A 24633-nucleotide genomic window follows, 5' to 3' on the forward strand; every position below is an offset into this window, starting at 1 on the left:
AAACACCTTAGGACCTTGCTACCTTGCTTGCCAATGTTTACGTAGCCCCTCATTTCTTTAATGGAAGCAAGGTTGGACAAGTGGTGGACCTTGAAACTAAAGCCTCTTTGCTATATGAGAGCATAGGTTGGACCTAGTTGTAATACCCACTGCCACCTATCAAGTACTATAGGACTATGCTTTCCAATGTCCAAGTATCCCTTGAGTCTTGCAAGGTTGAACACGTGGTGGACCTTAAAACGAAAATCCCCTTTCTATATCAGAGCATAGCTTGGACAAGTGGTGGACCTAGTTATAATGCCCAATATTCAAGGTGAAATACCTTAGGACCTTTCTACCTTGCTTGCCAATGTTTACATAGCCCCTCATTTCTTTAATGGAAGCAAGGTTGGACAAGTGGTGGACCTTGAAACCAAAGCCTCTTTGCTATATGAGAGCATAGGTTGGACCTAGTTGTTATACCCACTGCCACCTATCAACTACTATAGGACTATGCTTTCCAATGTCCAAGTATCCCTTGAGTCTTTCAAGGTTGAACACGTGGTGGACCTTGAAACGAAAATCCCCTTTCTATATCAGAGCATAGCTTGGACAAGTGGTGGACCTAGTTATAATGCCCAATATTCAAGGTGAAATACCTTAGGACCTTTCTACCTTGCTTGCCAATGTTTACATAGCCCCTCATTTCTTTAATGGAAGCAAGGTTGGACAAGTGGTGGACCTTGAAACCAAAGCCTCTTTGCTATATGAGAGCATAGGTTGGACCTAGTTGTTATACCCACTGCCACCTATCAACTACTATAGGACTATGCTTTCCAATGTCCAAGTATCCCTTGAGTCTTGCAAGGTTGAACACGTGGTGGACCTTGAAACAAAAATCCCCTTTCTATATCAGAGCATAGCTTGGACAAGTGGTGGACCTAGTTATAATGCCCAATATCCAAGGTGAAATACCTTAGGACCTTTCTACCTTGCTTGCCAATGTTTACATAGCCCCTCATTTCTTTAATGGAAGCAAGGTTGGACAAGTGGTGGACCTTGAAACCAAAGCCTCTTTGCTATATGAGAGCATAGGTTGGACCTAGTTGTTATACCCACTGCCACCTATCAACTACTATAGGACTATGCTTTCCAATGTCCAAGTATCCCTTGAGTCTTGCAAGGTTGAACACATGGTGGTGGATTATTGAAACCAAAATCCCCTTTCTATATCAGAGCATATCTTGGACAATTGGTGGACCTAGTTATAATGCCCCTCCTTTCTTTAATGGAAGAAAGGTTGGAAAAGTGGTGAATCTTGAAACCCAAACCCTTTGGCTATATATAGAGGATAGCTTGGACAAGTGGTGGGCTTAGTTGTAGTATCCAATGTCCAAGGTCCAAGGTGAACTATGTAAAGACCTTACTTCCAAAAACAAAGTCGTACAAGTGGTTCTCCTTCAAACCAAAACGTCCTTAGTGTATTAGAACATAGCTTGGAGAAGTCGTGGACTTAGTTGTAATGGTGAATGTCCAAAGCAAACTATTACAGGACCTTGCTTCCCAAATCAAGTTTGGACAAGTGGTGGATCTTGAAACCAAAACCCCCTTACTGTATTAGAGCATAGCTTAGATAAGTGGTGGACCTAGCTGCCATGGAAAATGTTCAATGTGAATTGCTACAGGACCTTGCTATTAAATGTCTAAGTAGAGCTAGCTTCTTTAATGGAATCAAGGCTGGGAAAGTGGTGCATCTTGAAACCAAAAGCCCTTTATTGTATTAGAGCATAGCTTGGACAAGTGAGGGACCTAGTTTTAATGTGTGATGTCCAAAGAAAAGTATTACAAGACCTTGCTTTCCAATATTTGAATTGGTCAAGTGGTTAAAACTAAGTATAAAACTTTGACCATTTTCTTCTCGAATTGCCAAAAAGCTAGTTTTAGACACCCCTAAATGAAAATGGTTTAGGGTGGCCTTAAGCAACGTTTTTTCAAAGACTTTAACAAAAGGGTTGCCGAAGAGTAATGAAAATTTATTATGGCTTGAAGTGCCTGAGTATGTGAAAACAAGCCTAGGTTTTCCACGAGGCAAAAGGTGACATAATAAGAACATTGGAAACTTAGGATTGACCATGTGGCCTAAACTTTGGCAAGTGAAGTGGTGGCCAAGTTTTGTGGCACAGTGTGCACTTGGTCCTATATGTGTTGACCACTTGGCTAAATCTAGGACCATAAGGCCAAACCTTTGGCACCTTAAATATAGTATGGGACATAATCTAGAACTGCTATAGTAAATTAGTAGTATAGTTAATATGTTAATATTTGTATTATATTTAAGTATATGCTAAATATAATTTATGTTCAAAATTTCACTAATGAAGAATGTTCCCATTTAGCACTCCAGATGCGGGGGTCTTAGGGCAATGCCACAATGGGGTGACAAGGTAGCGCTTCCACGTGAGGTTTGGGTAGCGCTCTTGATGGGGATGTGGAATATAGCGCTCTCGATGGCGGGGCTTGGGAGGTTGATTTTGGGATATTGTTCGGGCGGGGTCCGGGGCAGCGCCCCGGGCGGGGTCGAGGGGCTTGCGCCCCAGCGGGGCTAGGGGCAGCGCCCAAAGATTTTTTTAAAAAAAGTGAATTCATAGTATAGAGTTACGCATGTTTTGCATATTTTCAACCATGATTTCTTTAATTTTGGCTGTGTGAATTGGTTAATGTTTTATATTGCTTTTGTTTTTTTTAATCCTATGATAAAACATGGACTTGTAGCATACGTGGAATTCTAATAAACCCTATCAAGATTAGGCACACAGAGAGCACACGAGCAACGCACATAGAGAAAGCAGGCGAGCAGCAAACACACAGAAAGCGCACACGGATCGCACACAGTTGGAGTATACGCGCACATAGAGGAGCAAGCCCGGCATCGTACACAACACACAGGTGGAGCGCACAGGATTGAAAGTTCGCGCACAAGATAAAGAAACAGAAGCGTACGCAATGCTTTCCAGTAGGGAAGGATCGGGCATAGCTTCTTCTCAGGAGACATTGCACACCTCACGAATAGAGAAAAAACAGGTATTTCTCTCTCTCTCACTCTCTGTCTTTCTCCATATAGAGAAGATGGTTCTCTGTAACTCTTCTTGCACACACACTCTCTCGTCAAAAGACAGAGATACGTAGTTTAAAAATATCCCTGCACACATACACATATTCCTACACATTGTCTTCCTCTCTTCCACATACATAACCACAGTGAAATCTGTTATCTTGTTGTCTCTCTCTTGAAAATACATGCACATATTCCCACACATCGTCTTCCTCACTTCCACATACATAACCACAGTGAAATCTGTTATCTTGTTGTCTCTCTCTTGAAAATACGTGCACATATTCCCATACACCGTCTTCCTCTCTTCCACATACATAAACACAGTGAAATCTGTTATCTTTCTCTCTCTCCTCTCTCTAGAAAACAGGTATTTCTCTCTCTCTCTCTCTCTCTCTATCTATCTCTGTATCTTGCTATCTCTCTCTTGAAAATACATGCTCATGTATGTGTACGTCTGTGTTATCTATGTGTATGTATGTATATTTGTGTTATTTCATTGTAATACTCATACATAATGCAGATACACAATTACACTTAATTACGATATGCACACATAGTATATATACATACATAAATATCACAAATAACTAACACATTGTAATACTAGTAAACTTGAATGGAAGACTTACTTGCGTGATCTGTTAAAGTCGATTCTTGTAGCGAGTTCTGGATGTATACTGAGCTGATTTTCCTCTAATCCATTTGTAGATATGATTGTAACTTCTGTTTCTCAAAAATAGTAGTGTTGTTTAGTGATACACCTAATGGACATAAATGGTTGAAACTAGGACGTGTAGACCAAAAATACGTGTATTTCTTTGGATGAATATATACACTTTTTGGTGACCCTTACCACAAGTGGTGGACCTTGAGACCAGTGGACTATAAGGACCTCCAAACAATACCTTGTACACTCAATCCTTCTTGGTATCTAGGTTGGACAAGTGGTGGACCTTGTTCAAATTCTCTAACCACTCTCTAACATGGTGACATAATTTAGGTGTGATAAATTCATATCTATGCAAACTAATATCAGTTTAGGCTTGTTAATTTGAATTTGTTTGAATTTATGTACAATATAATGATTTGAGGTTTGCATATTTGAATTTAGGTGGTATAATGATATCTTTTTGTGGTAAACTTGAATTTAAAATCAATTTCGCGTGGAATATTTTAAATTTAAGTGGTAAAATTTAAATTTTTATAAAAAAGTTTGAATTTTAAAATTTGGGCGGGATATTTTAAAATTTAGGCGGGATATTAAAAATTTGGGAGGGAAATTTAAAATTTAGGCAATCAGATTTTGAATTTTAAATTTAGGCGGGAAGGTTTTGCATTTATAGCGAGATCTCCCTTACATAAGAGAGTATAGGTTGGACAAGTGGTGGACCTTAAAGCTACAGCATCCATGCTACTGGACATGATAGGTAGGGAATCTAGTTGAATATTGTATGTATAATATATATGTAATAGATCTAGCTTGGACAAGTGGTGGACCTTGGAGCAAAACCCCATGTAAAACATATCATGCACATTCCAAGTGGTGAGAAAAAATATCATTTAAGATATAGCCTTATAGGACAAGTGGTGGACCTTAACACCAAGATATTCTTAATGTAATGACATAGAGTGGAAAACTGGTGAATCTGGAGACCAAACCATGCTACTAGCGATAATAGCTTGGACAAGTGGTGGACCTTGAAAGTAATCCCCCCATCTACGAAATATCGTGGGTTTAAGGTATTTTGATGGAGCCTAGCATCTTGGAGACATGGTGCAGCTTGCTTCTCTTCATGTTTCTATGGAGCCTATCTTGGACAAATGGTGGAGCATCCTTCTCTCCATGTTTCAATGGAGCGTAGCTTGGACAAGTGGTGGACCTTTGCTTCTCTCTATGATTCAAGTGGTGGACCTTGGAACCAAACCCCCATGTAAAACCTATCATGGTCACTCCAAGTGGTGAGAAAGAATAACCTTTAAGATATAGCCTTATAGGTTGGACAAGTGGTGGACCTTAACACCCAAATATTCTTAATATAATGACATAGAGTGAAAAAGTGGTGAATCTTGAGACAAAACCACTCATGCTAATAGCGATAATAGCTTGGAAAACTGGTGGACCTTGAACGTAAACCCCCCATGTTTCAATAGACTTAGCTTCGACAAATGGTGGAGCATCGTTCTCTCCATGTTTCAATGGAGCCTAGCTTGGACAAGTGGTGGACGTTTGTTTCTCTCTATGTTTCAATAGAGTTAGCTTCGACAAGTGGTGGACCTTGGAACCAAACCCCCATGTAAAACCTATCATGGTCACTCCAAGTGGTGAGAAAGAATAACCTTAATGATATATACTTATAGGTTGGACAAGTGGTGGACCTTAACACCCAGATATTCTTAATATAATGGCATAGAGTGGAAAAGTGGTGAATCTTGAGACCAAACCACTCAGGCTACTACCAATAATAGCTTGGACAAGTGTTGGAACTTGAATGTAAACCCCTCATCTACGACATATCGTGGGTTTAATGTTTTTCGATGGAGCCTAGCATCTTGGAGACATGGTGCAGCTTGCTTCTCGTCATGTTTCAATGGAGCCTATCTTGGAGAAATGGTGGAGCATCCTTCTCTCCATGTTTCAATGGAGTCTAGCTTGGACAAGTGGTGGACCTTTGCTTCTCTCTCTGTTTCAATAGAGTTAGCTTTGACAAGTGGTGGACCTTGGAACCAAATCCCCATGTCAAACCTATCATGGTCACTCCAAGTGGTAAGAGAGAATAACCTTTAAGATATAGACTTATAGGTTGGACAAGTGGTGGACCTTAACACCCACATATTCTTAATATAATGACATAGAGTGGAAAAGTGGTGAATCTTGAGACAAAGCCACTCATGCTACTAGCGCTAATGGCTTGGACAAGTATCGGCCCTTGAATGTAAACCCCCCATGTACAAAATATCTTGGGTTTAAGGTATTTCGATGAAGCCTAGCATCTTGGAGACATGGTGCAGCTTTCTTCTCTTCATTTTTCGATGGAGCCTATCTTGGACAAATGGTGGAGCATCCTTCTCTCCATGTTTCAATGGACCCTAGCTTGGACAAGTGGTGGACCTTTGCTGATCTCTATGATTCAATAGAGTTAGCTTGGACAAGTGGTGGACCTTGGAACCAAACCCCCATGTAAAACCTATCATGGTCACTCCAAGTGGTGAGAAAGAATAACCTTTAAGATATAGCCTTATAGGTTGGACAAGTGGTGGACCTTAACACCCAAATATTCTTAATATAATGACATAGAGTGAAAAAGTGGTGAATCTTGAGACAAAACCACTCATGCTACTAGCGATAATAGCTTGGAAAACTGGTGGACCTTGAACGTAAACCCCCCATGTTTCAATAGACTTAGCTTCGACAAATGGTGGAGCATCGTTCTCTCCATGTTTCAATGGAGCCTAGTTGGACAAGTGGTGGACCTTGGAACCAAACCCCCATGTAAAATCTATCATGGTCACTCCAAGTGGTGAGAAAGAATAACCTTAATGATATATCCTTATAGGTTGGACAAGTGGTGGACCTTAACACCCAGATATTCTTAATATAATGGCATAGAGTGGAAAAGTGGTGAATCTTGAGACCAAACCACTCAGGCTACTACCAATAATAGCTTGGACAAGTGTTGGAACTTGAATGTAAACCCCTCATCTACGACATATCGTAGGTTTAATGTTTTTCGATGGAGCCTAGCATCTTGGAGACATGGTGCAGCTTGCTTCTCGTCATGTTTCAATGGAGCCTATCTTGGACAAATGGTGGAGCATCCTTCTCTCCATGTTTCAATGGAGTTTAGCTTGGACAAGTGGTGGACCTTTGCTTCTCTCTCTCTGTTTCAATAGAGTTAGCTTTGACAAGTGGTGGACCTTGGAACCAAATCCCCATGTAAAACCTATCATGGTCACTCCAAGTGGTAAGAGAGAATAACCTTTAAGATATAGACTTATAGGTTGGACAAGTGGTGGACCTTAACACCCACATATTCTTAATATAATGACATAGAGTGGAAAAGTGATGAATCTTGAGACAAAACCACTCATGCTACTAGCGATAATAGCTTGGACAAGTGGTGGTACTTGAATGTAAACCCCCCATGTACAAAATATTGTGGGTTTAAGGTATTTCGATGAAGCCTAGCATCTTGGAGACATGGTGCAGCTTTCTTCTCTTCAGGTTTCAATGGAGTCTATCTTGGACAAATAGTGGAGCATCCTTCTCTCCATGTTTCAATGGACCCTAGCTTGGACAAGTGGTGGACCTTTGCTGATCTCTATGATTCAATAGAGTTAGCTTGGACAAGTGGTGGACCTTGGAACCAAACCCCCATGTAAAACCTATCATGGTCACTCCAAGTGGTGAGAAAGAATAACCTTTAAGATATAGCCTTATAGGTTGGACAAGTGGTGGACCTTAACACCCAAATATTCTTAATATAATGACATAGATTGAAAAAGTGGTGAATCTTGAGACAAAACCACTCATGCTACTAGCGATAATAGCTTGGAAAACTGGTGGACCTTGAACGTAAACCCCCCATGTTTCAATAGACTTAGCTTCGACAAATGGTGGAGCATCGTTCTCTCCATGTTTCAATGGAGCCTAGCTTGGACAAGAGGTCGACCTTTGTTTCTCTCTATGTTTCAATAGATTTACCTTGGACAAGTGGTGGAACTTGGAACCAAACTCCCATGTAAAACCTATCATGGTCACTCCAAGTGGTAAGAAAGAATAACTTTTAAGATGTAGCCTTATAGGTTGGACAAGTGGTGGACCTTAACACCCACATATTCTTAATATAATGACATAGAGTGGAAAAGTGGTGAATCTTGAGACCAAACCACTCAGGCTACTACCAATAATAGCTTGGACAAGTGTTGGACCTTGAATGTAAACCCCTCATCTACGACATATCGTGAGATTAATGTTTTTCGATGGAGCCTAGCATCTTGGAGACATGGTGCAGCTTGCTTCTCGTCATGTTTCAATGGAGCCTATCTTGGACAAATGGTGGAGCATCCTTCTCTCCATGTTTCAATGGAGCCTAGCTTGGACAAGTGGTGGACCTTTGCTTCTCCCTCTGTTTCAATAGAGCTAGCTTGGACAAGTGGTAGAGCTTGGAACCAAACCCCCATGTAAAACCTATCATGGTTACTCCAAGTGGTAAGAAAGAATAACCTTTAAGATATAGACTTATAGGTTGGACAAGTGGTGGACCTTAACACCCACAAATTATTAATACAATGACATAGAGTGGAAAAGTGGTGAATCTTGAGACAAAGCCACTCATGCTACTAGCGCTAATGGCTTGGACAAGTATCGGCCCTTGAATGTAAACCCCCCATGTACAAAATATCTTGGGTTTAAGGTATTTCGATGAAGCCTAGCATCTTGGAGACATGGTGCAGCTTTCTTCTCTTCATTTTTCGATGGAGCCTATCTTGGACAAATGGTGGAGCATCCTTCTCTCCATGTTTCAATGGACCCTAGCTTGGACAAGTGGTGGACCTTTGCTTCTCTCTATGATTCAATAGAGTTTGCTTGGACAAGTGGTGGACCTTGGAACTCAAACCTCCATATAAAACCTATCATGGTCACTCCAAGTGTGAGAAAGAATAACCTTTAAAATATAGCCTTAAAGGTTGGACAAGTGGTGGACCTTAACCCCCCATAATTCTTAATATAATGACATAGAGTGAAAAAGTGATGATCTTGAGACAAAACCACATGCTACAAGCGATAATAGCTTGGACAAGGGGAGGAACTTGAACGGAAACCCCCATGTTTCAATAGACTTAGCTTCGACAAATGGTGGAGCATCGTTCTCTCTCCATCTTTCAATGGAGCCTAGCTTGGACAAGTAGTGGACCTTTGTTCCTCTCTAGGTTTCAATAGAGGTAGCTTGGACAAGTGGTGGACCTTGAACCAAACCCCCATGTAAAACCTATCATGATCACTCCAAGTGTGAGAAAGAATAACCTTAATGATATATCCTTATAGGTTGACAAGTGGTGGACCTAAACACCCAGATATTCCTAATATAATGGCATAGAGTGGAAAAGTATGAATCTTGAGAGCAAACTACTCATGCTACTAGCGATAAAGGTTGGACAAGTGGTGGACCTTGAATGTAAACCCCCCTACTACAAAATATCGTGGGTTTAAGGTATTTAGATGAGCCTAGCATCTTGGAGACATGGTGCACCTTGCTTCTCTTCATGTTCAATAGAGCCTATCTTGGACAAATGGTGGAGCATCCCTCTCTCCATGTTTCAATGGACCCTAGCTTCCACAAGTGGTGGACCTTTGATTCTCTCTATGTTTCAATAGAGTTAGCTTGACAAGTGGTGGCCCTTGGAACCAAACCCCAATGTAAAACCTATCATGGTCACTCCAAGTCGTGAGAAAGAATAACCTTTAAGATATAGCTTTATAGGTTGGACAAGTGGTGGACCTAACACCAGATATTCTTAATATAATGACATAGAGTGAAAAAGTGGTGAATCTTGAGACCAAACCACTCATGCTACTACATTAATAGCTTGGACAAGTGTGGACCTTGAAAATAAACCCCCATGTTACAATAGAGTTAGCTGCGACAAATGATAGAGCATCCTTCTCTCCATGTTTCAATGGAGCCTAGCTTGGACAAGTGTGGACCTTGTTTCTCTCTATGTTTCAATAGAGTTAGCTTGGACAAGTGGTGGACCTTGAAACCAAACCCCATATAAACCTTTCATGGTCACTCAAGTTGTAAGAAAGAATAACCTTAAGATGTAGCCTTATAGGTTGGACAAGTGGTGGACCTTAACACCCACATATTCTTAATATAATGACATAGAGTGAAAAGTGGTGATTCTTGAGACCAAACACTCAGGCTACTACCATAATAGCTTGGACAAGTGTTTGGACCTTGGAATGTAATCCCCTCATCTACGATCATATCATGGTTTAAATGTTTTTCGATGGAGCCTAGTATCTTGAGACATGGGGCAGCTTGCTTACGCGTCAATGTTTTGACAATGGTGGAGCCTAGTCTTGGACAAATTGGACAAGTGGTGGACCATCCTTCTCTACATGTTTTCAATGGAGCCCCAGCTTGGACAAGTGGTGGACCTTTGCTTCTCTCTATGTTTCAATAGAGTTAGCTTGGACAAGTGGTGGACCTTGGAACCAAACCCCCATGTAAAACCTATCATGGTCACTCCAAGTGGTAAGAAAGAATAACCTTTAAGATGTAGCCTTATAGGTTGGACAAGTGGTGGACCTTAATAAAACCCCTATCTACGAAATATGGTGGGTTTAAGGTATTTAGATGGACCTAGCATCTGGAGACAACTGGCACCTTGCTTCTCTTCATGTTTCAATGGACCTATCTTGGACAAATGGTGGAGCATCTTTCTCTCCATGTTTCAATGGACCCTAGCTTGGACAAGTGGTGGACCTTTGCTTCTCTCTATTTTCAATAGAGTTAGCTGGACAAGTGGAACCTTGGACCAAACCCCCATAAAAACCTATCATGGTCACTCCAAGCGTGAGAAAGAATAACTTTAAGATATTCTTATAGGTTGGACAAGTGGTGGACCTTAACACCCAAATATCTTAATATAACGACATGGTGGAAAAAGGTGTTGAATCTTTGAGACAAAACCACTCATGCAACTACGGATAATAGCTGGAAAAGTGAGCCTTGAATGTAAACCCCCCATGTTTCAATGGAGTTATCTTGGACAAATGGTGGAGCATCCTTCTCTCATGTTTCAATGGAGCCTAGCTTGGACAAGTGGTGGACCTTGCTTCTCTCTATGTTTCAATAGAGTTAGCTTGGACAAGTGGTGGACCTTGGAACCAAACCCCATGTAAAACCTATCATGGTCACTCATGGTGTCAAGAGTAGAATAATACCTTTAGATATAGCCTTATAGGTTGGACAAGTGGTGGACCTTAATACCCAAATATTCTTAATATAATGACATAGAGTGAAAAGTGGTGAATCTTGAGACCAAACCACTCATGCTACTAGCATTAATAGCTTGACAAGTAGGTTGAATGACAGTCAACTGACAATCTTGGTTTGACCTAGCCTTGAGACATGTGCAACTTGCTTCTCTCATGTTTCAATAGAGTTAGCTTCGACAAATGTGGAGCATCCTTCTCTCCATGTTTCAATGGAGCCTAGCTTGGACAAGTGGTGGACCTTTGCTTCTCTCTATGTTTCAATAGAGTTAGCTTGGACAAGTGGTGGACCTTGGAACCAAACCCCCATGTAAAACCTATCATGGTCATTTCAAGTGGTGAGAAAGAATAACCTTTAAGATATACCCTTATAGGTTGGACAAGTGGTGGACCTTAACACCTAGATCTTCTTAATATAATGACATAGAGTGGAAAAGTGGTGAATCTTGAGACCAAACCACTCATGCTACTAGGGATAATAGCTTGGAAAAGTGGTGACCTTGACGTAAACCCCCCATGTACAAATATCGTGGGTTTAAGGTATTTCAATGGAGCCTAGAATCTTGGAGACATGGTGCAACTTGCTTCTTTTCATGTTTCAATGAAGCCTATCTTCACCAAATGGGGATCATCCTTCTCTAAATGTCTCAAGGAGCCTAGCTTGGACAAGTGGTGGACCTTTGCTTCTCTCTATGTTTCCATAGAGTTAGCTTGGACAAGTGGTGGACCTTGAAACCAAACCCCCATGTAAAACATATCATGGTCATTCCAAGTGGTGAGAAATAATACCCTTTAAGATCTAGCCTTATAGGTTGGACAAGTGGTCGACCTTAAAACCTAGATCTTCATAATATAATGACATAGAGTGGAAAAGTGGTGAATCTTGAGACCAACCACTCATGCTACTAAGATAATAGGTTGGACAAGTGGGGACTTGAATGTAAACCCCCCATTACGAAATATCATGGGTTTAAGTATTTCAATGGATCCTAGCATCTTGGAGACATGGTGCAGCTTGCTTCTCTTCATGTTTCAATGGAGCCTATCTTGGACAAATGGTGGAGCATCCTTCTCTCCATGTTTCAATGGAGCCTAGCTTGGACAAGTGGTGGACCTTTGCTTCTCTCTATGTTTCAATAGAGTTAGCTTGGACAAGTGGTGGCCTTGGAACCAAACCCCATGTAAAACCTATCATGGTAACTCCAAGTGGTGAGAAAGAATAAAGTTTAAGATATAGCCTTATAGGTTGGACAAGTGGTGGACCTTAGCACCCGATATTCTTAATAGAATGACATAGAGTGGAAAAATGGTGAATCTTGAGACCAAACCACTCATGCTACTAGAGATAATAGGTTGGACAAGTGGTGGACCTTGAATGTAAACCCCCCATGTACAAAATCATGGGTTTAAGGTATTTCAATGGAGCCTAGCATCTTGGAGACATGGTGTAGCTTGCTTCTCTTCATGTTTCAATGGAGCGTATCTTGGACAAATGGTGGAGCATCCTTCTCTCCATGTTTCAATGGACCCTAGCTTGGACAAGTGGTGGACCTTTGATTCTCTCTATGTTTCAATAGAGTTAGCTTGGACAAGTGGTGGACCTTGGAAACCAAACCCCCATGTAAAACCTATGCTGGTCACTCCAAGTGGTGAGAAAGAATAACCCTTAAGATATAGCCTTATAGGTTGGACAAGTGGTGGACCTTAACACCCAAATATTCTTAATATAATGACATAGAGTGAAAAAGTGGTGAATCTTGAGACCAAACCACTCATGCTACTAGCGTTAATAGGTTGGACAAGTGGTGGACCTTGAATGTAAACCCCCCATGTTTCAATAGAGTTAGCTTCGACAAATGGTAGAGCATCCTTCTCTCCATGTTTCAATGGAGCCTAGCTTGGACAAGTGGTGGACCTTTGTTTCTCTCTATGTTTCAATAGAGTTAGCTTGGACAAGTGGTGGACCTTGGAGCCAAACCCCCATGTAAAACATATCATGGACATTTCCAAGTGGTGAGAAAGAATACCCTTTAAGATATACCCTTATAGGTTGGACAAGTGGTCGACCTTAACACACCAGATCTTCTTAACGTAATGACATAGAGTGGAAAAGTGGTGAATCTTGAGACCAAACCACTCATGCTACTAGAGATAATAGGTTGGACAAGTGGTGGACCTTGAATGTAAACTCCCCATGTACAAAATATCGTGGTTTAAGGTATTTCAATGGATCTTAGCATCTTGGAGACATGGTGCAGCTTGCTTCTCTTCATGTTTCAATGGAGCCTATCTTGGACAAATGGTGGAGCATCCTTCTCTCCATGTTTCAATGGACCCTAGCTTAGACAAGTGGTGGACCTTTGCTTCTCTCTATGTTTCAATAGAGTTAGCTTGGACAAGTGGTGGAACTTGGAACCAAACCCCCATGTAAAACCTATCATGGTCATTCCAAGTGGTCAGAAAGAATACCCTTTAAGATATAGCCTTATAGGTTGGACAAGTGGTGGACCTTAACACCCAGATCTTCTTAATATAATGACATAGAGTGGAAAAGTGGTGAATCTTGAGACCAAACCACTCATGCTACTAGTGATAATAGGTTGGACAAGTGGTGGACCTTGAATGTAAACCCCCCATGTACGAAATATCATGGGTTTAAGATATTTCAATGGAGCCTAGCATTTTGGAGACATGGTGCAGCTTGCTTCTCTTCATGTTTCAATCAACCCTGGCTTGGACAAATGGTGGAGCATCCTTCTCTCCATGTTTCAATGGAGCCTAGCTTGGACAAGTGGTGGACCTTTGATTCTCTCTATGTTTCAATAGAGTTAGCTTGGACAAGTGGTGGACCTTGGAACCAGACCCCTATGTAAAACCCATCATGTGCATTCCAAGTGGTGGTAAATAATACCATTTAGATATAGCCTTATAGGTTGGACAAGTGGTGGACCTTAACACCCAGATCTTCTTAATATAATGACATAGAGTGGAAAAGTGGTGAATCTTGAGACCAAACCACTCATGCTACTAGGGATAATAGGTTGGACAAGTGGTGGACCTTGAATTTAAACCCCACATATACAAAATATCATGGGTTTAAGGTATTTCAATGGAGCCTAGCATCTCAAAGACATGGTGCATCTTGCTTCTCTTCATGTTTCAATGGAGCCTATTTTGGACAAATGGTGGAGCATCCTTCTCTCCATGTTTCAATGGACCCTAGATTGGACAAGTGGTGGACCTTTGCTTCTCTCTATGTTTCAATATAGTTAGCCTATATTAGACAATTAGTAGACCTCGAATCTCTCCATGTTGTCTAGAGCTGAGCTTGGACAAGTGGTGGACCTTACTTCTCCCTTCCCTTAGTTTACTAGCTTAAATGATCACTATGTATACTTGCTTAGATCTAGCTTGAACAAGTGGTGGAACTTGTATTCACACAAACTTAATCCATTACAAAAAAGTATATGTTAAAATAACATTTGGTTTTTTTTGTTTCAGGAAAGATGGCTCCAAAAAAACAGGTTGCAAGGGTTGCTGTCTCAGTTGACTATACTTGCAATGATCTTAGGAAATGGTATTTGGACATACATGGTATAGAGGGTGCACAATTTCATAAGGTGCATCTATTTATTGCCAAAAAGGAGAATGACAGCTTGTTTGAAGATGTTGGACAAGTTGTGGAAGCATCTGTCTCTGTAGTTGATAGTCATCCGGAGGTGGAATGCATTGACATTCTAGTTCCAATGAATCTAGAATTTCAACTATCTCCAGGAGCATATGCATTGGAGCGCATGTCTAGAAACAAAGAAGAGACAATGTTTTCTCGAGGATGGAAGTTTGCAGAATCAAATCCAAATATCACAACAGATCAACTTCAAAGCTCCATCATTGCCACACTACAACGAAAAAAGGTGAAAGCTTCACGACCACCATCCACAAAGAAGCAAGCAAAAGTGCAGAAAGTAGAAGCTAAGCGAACTAGTTCCATTTTGGATGTAGACAAGGCATCTTTGGCATCCTCATCAACAGAGGGTTCAATGTCAAAGATGAGAATTGTGGATCCAGATGTTTTAGAAGCTGAGGCCATGAAAGGACAAGAAAAAGATACAGGTGGAATGAATAAGTACATAAATTATTTTCCTTTCCAATATAGGGAATTTGATATCCCTATTCAAAATTGTTGGCTTGCTCCTGATCACTATAATGCACGTATTATGGAAAAAAACACGCTGAAAGTGTGTTATTTGGATTTTCACGGAGTACGACCAAGCCTGCAGCATGTGCATATTTGATGCCTGTTCGAAATGCAAAATCAAAGAAGGGGACTCCTTTGGCAGTAGAAGAGGTAGAGGAGCAAAAAATTAAAGATTATCATTATTGGATTCTTGATGGGCAGCATTCAATCTATGCTGCAAAAGTTTTGCTTCACAATGAACAAAACAACAAAGAGATCTTTGAAAGACTGATTAGCGTGTATAAATTTAGAAAGGCTCGCATTGTTGTGAATGCTCCTCCATTTGTTGCAACTGCTATATCTGCCATTGCAAATGAGGAGGCTCAGGCATTGTATGTCAAGCAACCTTACAGCCAAATATTGAGACATTTACGGAGTCAATGGATCTTCTCAGGACGACCACCAAAGGCAGCAAGTGGAATTGCAGAGGGACATGCATCTCGTGCCGGATGGGATGTAAGTTATTTTCTTTGTCTTTTTGATAGTGTTTAATTAACAAATCTTGCTCAATAGTTTAATTATTTCTCTATTTCTTTTTAGGCTTTTCTTCGATTGGCAAGAATGAGTGCAGCAGCAAGTTGGATTGCTAAACAGGCACACATGGTCACGTACTCTGATTTAGTTTATGATTGCTGGATAGAAATCATTGAAAATCTAGAAGAGGAGAATAAGAAACCCCCAACAACTGTATTTAGATACCTTTGTGGCCTTGAGGAATCAGAGGTAAAGACTATTCAAGAAGAGATTAGAGATGAGAAGATTTTACTGTCAAAGAGTGCAAAGGATGGTGATGCAACTGACATGTATGATCGAATCAAGCAGTTGAAGCAAGACAAATTGATTCAAGATGCACTTCTTGAAGGCTTCAACAATTTGAATGAGTCTTCACCATGTAAAGACTGGGAGGAGGTGGTCAAAATGTATAACATCAATGATGTTGTTTATAAAACAATTTTAATGCTATGCGAGGAATGGATCAGATCTAGTTTGACGCGTGGAACAAAGAAAATGGCTTTTCCAGATGGAGCAATAAAATACATGCAATGGGCAATTCACCTTCAAAAGGAGAAAACTGAGCCTAGAGATTTGCCATGGTCAATCTATGTGGTGAGCCTACAAATGGAAGGCAATCTCTACTTGATGCGCCACTTCAATAATAAAGTGCCTATTGGCTTATGTGTTTTAGATATGACAAAAAACGTTGGAGGCAATTTGAAGTGGAGTGAGGAGACATTTAACAATGCTTTGGATGGGATCTTGGCTATTGCTGGAGGGTCAACAGATCCTGGATTTGTCTTTCTTGCATTTGTGGATTTCACTAACTTCACAAAATTGCAATGTGCCTTTCACGCCATGGGAGATAATCTGAGCTACCATTGTTGTGGTGCATTGCATCACTTTCCATCAGCTCCTTGCAAAGGAGCAATTCAATTCCTAACAGTTATTGCCTTCTTGGGACAAGGCAATGCATTTGAAGACCTGAGAAGAAGATCAGAGGAACATCCCATGCCAATTGATTGTTCTCTTCTTCAAGTAGCAGATAACGATATGTCAGATTTGCAATATTTGGAGGCCAAAAAAAGAGCTTTGGTCAAGCACTACATTCGTACATATTGTTTTGAAGACCGCAAGCTTGTTGATGTTTTTGGTGATGGCTCCTTGGTTGCACAAGAAGGAATACAACAGAAAAAAGAAGTTATCTGCTTAATTGATAGTGTGGAGGAGGCAAAAAGCGTGGAGACCATGCTGCTAGACTTTGTTAAGTCTCATGAAGATATAGAAAAATGGGCTGGACTTCAACAATCCACTTCGCAATCAGGCGACATTGTGCCTGTTACAGAGGAGTGCTCTCCAAAGCAAAGAGAAGAAGAACAACAACAACAACATCCTCTGTCAATGGAGGACTTTTTGGAAATGGAGACACGTATGTTTTGAGTTTCTTGTGCATGTTAGTGTTTCTTGTTACTGATTTGATACTCTTAATGTTAGATTTTGCTTTATATAGTATTGATTGAGTTTGTATTTTTTATCTCAAGCATTCAAGGTTTGAATGTAAATAGTAAATTACTTGAGTTTTTGAATGGTGGATCTGTAGACTAAAACTATAACATTTAATACTCACAAAGACTTAATTACTTAAGAGCTTGAACTCAATAAGTTTTGGACCTTTTATCAATACCCCCTTGATATGATACATTAGATCGTAGCATGGTTAAATGGTGATGCTTCATAAATTGAACCTAGCTTAGACAGGTGCTGGAGCCTAAATTTAAACTAACCTTGCTAGAAGGGAGCTTATGTTTGGACTTTGAGAACTAGCATAAGTAATCAATTAGAGCATAGATTAGACATGTGGTGGTGGCCGTAGAGACCAAAATCTTAATGAGCTTGGAAAGGTATTTAAGTACTGCAATTTACTTAGTTTTAGTACTCATTAAAGGCATAGCTTGACAAAAGGTGGACCTTACATGGATCCTAATTTCAAGAGGTGTGGTAGACCTTCAAAACAAGCTCATATAGCTTGGACATGTGGTAGACCTTGCATGAAGACTAGTTTAGACAAGTGTGGTACACCTTGTAACCAACACCCATTTGTTATATTAGCTTGGACAAGTGGTGGACCTTGCTTTTATGTTTCAATGGAGCATATTTTGGACAGGTGGTAGACCTTGTTTCTCTCCATGCTTCAATGGAGAGAAACTTTAGCTTGGACAAGTGGTGGACCTTGTTTTTATGTTTTAAAGGAGCATATTTCGGACAAGTGGTAGACATTGTTTCTCTCCATGGTTCAATGGAACCCACCTTAGACAAGTGAAGTACCTTGAAACCAAACCCCCATAATACAACCTACTAAATAGGTTGGAAAATTGGTGGATATGAAACCATCCATGATAGAGCATAGTATAGGTGAAAACGTAGTGGTCCTTATATCAATTACCCATGCATAGCTTGGACAAGTGGTGGACCTTGATTCTCTCTATGTTTCAATGGATCCTATCTTGGACTAGAGATATATCTTACTTAGTTCCATGCTTCAATGGATTGTAGCTTGGATAAGGAGTGGAACTTCAAACAAAACTCCACAGCATAGCATATATTAACAATTCATGGGTTTTATAGAGATTGTCTTGCCTATTTTGGAGAGTTGGTACACCTTTATTCTCCATTCTTCAATGGATCTGAGGTTGGACAAGCGGAGCTGGAGAAGTGGTCAACCTTAAAATGAAACCTCCCATGCTACAACCCATCATAGATCGTATATGTAGTGGACCTTGAAACTCTTTTATGTCCCTAGCTTAGAGAAGCATTGCACTCTTGATTATCTCCATACATGAAGGCAAGGTTGGACAAGTGGTGGACCTTCAAACCAGAATCTCTATGCAATAATAGGCAAGTGGTGGAGCTTGTTTTCTCTCATGTTCCAATGGAGCCTAGCTTAGACAAACAATGGAGCTTGCTTCTCTCCATGTTTCAATGGATCCTAGCTTAGAAAAGTGGTGGAGCTTTGCTTCTCTCCATGTTCCAATGGACCATAGCTTAGACAAGTGGTAGACCTTGAAAAAACCCCCCGTATACAACATATTATGGGGTTTTCATGTTTCAATGGCTCCTAGCTTGGACAAATGGTAGAGCTTGCTTCTCTTTATGTTTCAATGGATCCAATCTTAGCCAAGTGGTGGACCTTGAAACAAGAATCCCCCCCCCCCCCATGTACAACGTATTATGGGTTTTGAAAGCACTGGGAAAAATAATAGCTTTGATAAGTGGTGGACCTTGCTTCTCTCCATGCTTCAATGGAGCCGAGGTTGGACACATGTTGGAGAGAAGATGGTTGCCCATGAAATAAGACCATGCATGCTATAATCAATCATATGTTGTACACATGGTGGACCTTGCAATTGTTTTATATGCCTAACTTGGACAAGTGGAGGACCCTTGATTACCTCCAGATATCAACAACAAGCCAAGTTTGGACAAGTGTAGTACCACCAAACCAGAATCTCTATGCTACAATAGAGTATAGGTAGGACACGCAGTGAACCTTGATATCAAACCATCCATGCTACTAGAGATGATAGGTTTCACATGTGGTGGAACCTTGTATCAATGTTCTATGTGTAGTTTTTGACTAGTGATAGACCTTGAAACTAATCCCTCTAGGCTACAAGAAAAAAGAGATGGATGAGGAGGCTAGACTACTTTGTTGCATCAATGCATCCCATGTTACCACATATACTATAGGGTTCTTGGATAAGTGTTGGATCTTGTGTCAATGCTCCATGTCTAGCTTGGACAAGTGGTGGACCTTGGTTCTCTCTATGCTTCAAATGGGCAATAGATTGGAGACACAGTGGCCTTTTTTTTCCAATGATTTTATTTTTTGGAAACCTTGGAGGCACCATGTAAGAGGCACTCTAAGTCTTCCATACAATGGACCTATTGGACTATAAAATAATGATATCTTTCTTTGATATTGTCATTATTTTATGCATAATATTTTCTTCTTTTTGCAGACACAAAGGAGTTAAGTGATATAAAAACTAGATGTATTTCACACTATGATTGGCATGAAGATCCTTTTGGGACACCAACTTTTCCTATTCCCAAAGATGTAATTTTCCATATTAACGGTGTGGATTTTGAAGTGCGACTTTCATGTATTGAAGGAGCTGGTTATGGGCTATTTGTGCATACTACCCTGGAAAGTGGTTTGACTATTCTAAACTATGGAGGGCATAAGTATAGATTTCAAGACTGGAAAAAGATATGCAAAATATTTCCAAGAGCTTATAAATATTCTCTTCTAGAGGATCCAAACATAGAAGAAGAGGAAGATCAATCATACATTATTGGTTGTGTAGAAGAAGGAAACGTGTCGGGCTATATAAATAGTTCTCACAGTACAAATGTCTGTCCCAACGTACGCTATACATTTGATCCAAATTTTCCACCTTGGCATAAATGCACCTCTTCACACATCAAGTCAGAAGAATATGGCCATGTATGCATTGAGACTATTTGTCAAGTTGAAGCAGGAGAAGAGTTGTTTGCTGACTATAACTTTACTTGACATTGTAAAGTATTGTACATGGATGGAAATCTCAAGTACATGCATCATTTTCATTTTTCATGGATGAAATCTCAAGTGAATATAACATTTGATTATTGTTTAGTTTATGCTCAACGAGAATCTAGAGTGCTCTTATGCTTTGTGTGTTGTCTAACATATTTGACTACCTTGGCCATAGAATCTTGATTCTACTCTAGATTTGTGATAAATCTTACCAAAATTTAATCAATGTCTAGGTTGGACAAGTGGTGGGGCTTCAAACATTACTGTCTTAAACAAGTGGAGTTATCTTACTTGAATAAGTGGTGGCCTTTGAATCCAAATCTAAGCCAAATCTCTAATTATTTTCTTGTAGTCTAGGTTGGACATTTGGTGGACCTTGTATCCATGTTTCCTCAACAAGGGTGGCTTTTAGTTTTCACTTTAAGTACTCATCTTTAATAAAGTGTAGGATGGAAAATGTTGAGTTAGTAGATTGTATTTTAGACAAGTGGTGTTTGGTGTACGAATGCTGAAAATGGTTGCAAGGATTCTAACAACGACTTTACCTTAAATAAATTTCTTACTAGGAGTTCTACATATAAATATGGTGAATAAAATTCTAGTGGTTTTGAGATACCATTTGTGTGTGTGTTTTCTTAGATTCACAAACTGGGATGGATAATGCTCCTATGGTTCAGTCAACAACTATAGAATCCATAGATTCTATGGTTTCTAAAGTGCCCAAGATGGATGATATTTCTATACTAGAGTCTAGTGTTGTGCAACTTGAGCAAGCTTCCAATAATGAGAACCAAGAAATCGATGCTTCAAAAATGCAACATACATCAAAAGAGACTGAAAAGTCCACTCACGAGCTATTGCCAATTGGTACTACGTCATGTAGCGTAGATGTTGAGAAATCCATGCTTACAATTATATTGGATTTAAATGGTCTATTGTTGAAACGTTCCCCTCAACCATCCTCACACCACAACTCAGTGCAAATGGATTCAAAAAGATATATTATACTCAGGCCAGGTTGCATCCAATTCTTGAAGACTATTTTACAGAGGTTTAATGTTGCAATTTGGTCGACAGCTACTAGGAATAATGTGTATCAAATCCTTGCAGCACTAAACAACTTAGCTGAGGATACATTGCCTTTCTTTGCAATTTGGTCGCAAGATGTTTGCTACACCGCTCAAACTCAAAAATTGTTTAGACCCGACAATCCAAACGTTGAGGCAATGTTCAAGCCTCTAGCCAAAATTGCCATGGGGTTTGAATGTGATCCACAAAGAACAGTGCTTATTGATGACTCTCCTTACAAGGGATGTATTTCACCAGCAAACAATTGCATTTTTCCACCACAATTTGATGCTGAGAAGATGGTTGACAATATGCTCTTGGAGGAGCTACTGCCATACTTGATTCAGCTTGATGAGAGAAGGGATGTGCGTGATTTAATTGCTTCTAATCGTTATGGACAACCTATAGTGACAAATGATAGTGAATACAAACAAATCATGGAGTATTGGAAGCAGAAAAATGATGTTTGGTCAGCTAAGGTGTTCTTTACAAGAAGAATACCACCTGCAAAAGGTGACAGAGATGAAACTATCATTGAAAATGCAAGTGACACAAGCCACCGCAATGAAATGAGAAGAGCCCAAATACAAGAGATCTTAGCAAAGGAGCGTACACCCATTGAAAGCATGAAGGCGTCACAATTGACCACTTTAGCTAGGCAATTGGGTTGTAACACAAAAGGAGTTTTGAAGGCAACCACAGCAAAGGCTTATATAAATAAGGTGAAAGCTGAGAACAATCTTCTAAGGCTGGATAGAAAGCAACCCTAAGGTACTAGTGACATGTCATATATTCTTGATACACATACTTGAACACTCATGTGCATGGTATCTAACAAATCTTTCTTTTTATTCCTTCTTGCAGGATCTTACAAAGGATACTACTAGATGGAGCTCAATCAATAGAGATTTTGATATTTTTGCTCAAAATAATGAAGCAGTCACCTACATTTTTTGTTTATCAATTTCTTGAGAGACTTTCTTTTAGTTTGTAATCATCAAATGAAATGAAAAGTATCCTTCTTATAAGATTGCTGATCTTTTTCTCGTTCAAAACTTTCAATTGTGATTTATAGTTTTGTTAGCATGAGATTGTGCTTTTTTAGTTTGAAAAAATGTCAAAGATCCAAGTCTTTTTGGCTTTACTTAAGTTATTAATTGTGAAAGATCCAAGTCTTTTTGCTTTACTTAAGTTATTGATTGTCTATGTAATAGTCCTTAAAACAATATCGGATGGCTTTCTTGCTCCCATGTCTCACATTGGTCTTTAGGTAAGACAAGTGGTGACCTTGAAAGTATGGTCTCATATCTCGATCAAGTGAAGAGACATGAAGCTTAAATATCACTACTATGTATCTAGTGTTAAACTCCATCAAGACAAAGATACTAGAGTGCCAAATTGCAGTCTAGTTTAAGTGAAAATCCATTTGAGCTAAGGTAAAACTTATAGTGCCTCATTTTTTCTAGGATTCTACCCCATCAAGGAAGTTAGAATCTAGCACAAACCAATTAAGACTCTTTTGGAGCCTAGATAGGACAATTCGTGGAACTTAAGAGACTTATTATTGAGTTAGAGTCTAGTTTAGATAAGCAAAAGATCTTCAAACCAGCACTTGACTTTCTTACTATTCAATATTCAAAGTCCCTTGAGGCTAACAAATTACATACCTACTTGTAACCTAACTAATGAGTAATTATATAGATCTAAGCAAGTATATATAATGAGTCTTCAAACTAATAAACCAAGGGAAGAGAGTAGCAAGGTCCACTACTTGTCCAAGCTCAGCTCTAGACAACATAGAAAGATGCTAGTTCTACTAATTGTCTAATTATAGGCATGGAGAAATGATAGAAGGTTGACCACTTGTCCAACCTATCATCTCTAGTAAGATGGGAGGTTTGGCCTTAAGATTCACCATGTAACCAACCTATACATCATTGTATTATGAAGAGTAAAAAGCAAAGCTCCACCACTTGTCCAAGCTAGTTCTAAAATCCACATGGAGATAAGCAAGCTCCACCATTTGTCAATCTCTCTTCCATTAAAACATGAAAAAACTCAGCTATGTTGTACAGGGGGACTTTTTTCCAAGGTCCACCACTTGTCCAAGCTAGGATCCATTAAAACATGGAAATAAACAAAGCTCCACCACTCGTCCAACCTTTAGAGTTGCAAAGTGTATGGGTTGTCTAAACTAGGTATGGAAAATAATTGAAGTCCACCACTTGAAACATGGAGCGAAGCAAGCTCCACCATGTCTCCATTATGCTAGACTCCATTGAAACACCCTAAACCCATATATTTGTACATAGGGGATTACATTCAAGATCCACCACTTGTCCAACCTAGTATCCCTAGTAGCTTGATAGCTTTGGTCCAAGATTCACCACTTGTCCACTCTATGTCATTGTATTAAAAAGGATTGGGTGTTAAGGTCCACCACTTGTCCAACCTATAAGGTTATATTTAAATGGTTTTTTTCTCACAACTTGAACTACCCATGATATGTTTACATGGGAGTTTTGTTTCAATGTCCACCACTTGTCCAAGCTAACTCTATGAAACATAGAGAGAACCAAAGATCCACCACTTGTCCAAGCTAAGCTATATTGAAACATGAGAGAAGGATGCTCCACCATTTCTCCAAGATAGGCTTCATTGAAACATGGAGAGAAGAAAGCTCCACCATGTCTCCAAGCTAGGATCCATTTAAATGCCCTAAACCCATTTTATTTGTACATGGGTTTTATTTCAAGGCCCACCACTTGTCTAACCTATTATCCCTAGTAGCACGAGTGGTTTGGTCTCAAGATACACCACTTTACACTCTATGTCATTATATAAGAAGAACTATGTATTAAGGTCCACCACTTGTCCAACCTATAAGGTTATATCTTAAATGTATCCTTTCTCACCACTTGAAATGCCCATGATATGTTTTACATGGGGTTTCATTCCAAGGTCCACCACTTGTCCAAGCTAACTCTATTCAAACATAGAGAGAAGCAAAGGTCCACCACTTGTCCAAGCTAACTCTATTCAAACATAGAGAGAAGCAAAGGTTCACCACTTGTCAAAGCTAGCTCCATTGAGCATGGAGAGAAGTAACCTCCACATTTTTCCAAGATAGGTGCCATTCAAACATGGAAGAATCAAGA

Source organism: Adiantum capillus-veneris, chromosome 29 (genome assembly GCF_014529385.1).
Source record: "Adiantum capillus-veneris isolate H3 chromosome 29, ASM1452938v2, whole genome shotgun sequence".
NCBI lineage: Eukaryota > Viridiplantae > Streptophyta > Polypodiopsida > Polypodiales > Pteridaceae > Adiantum > Adiantum capillus-veneris.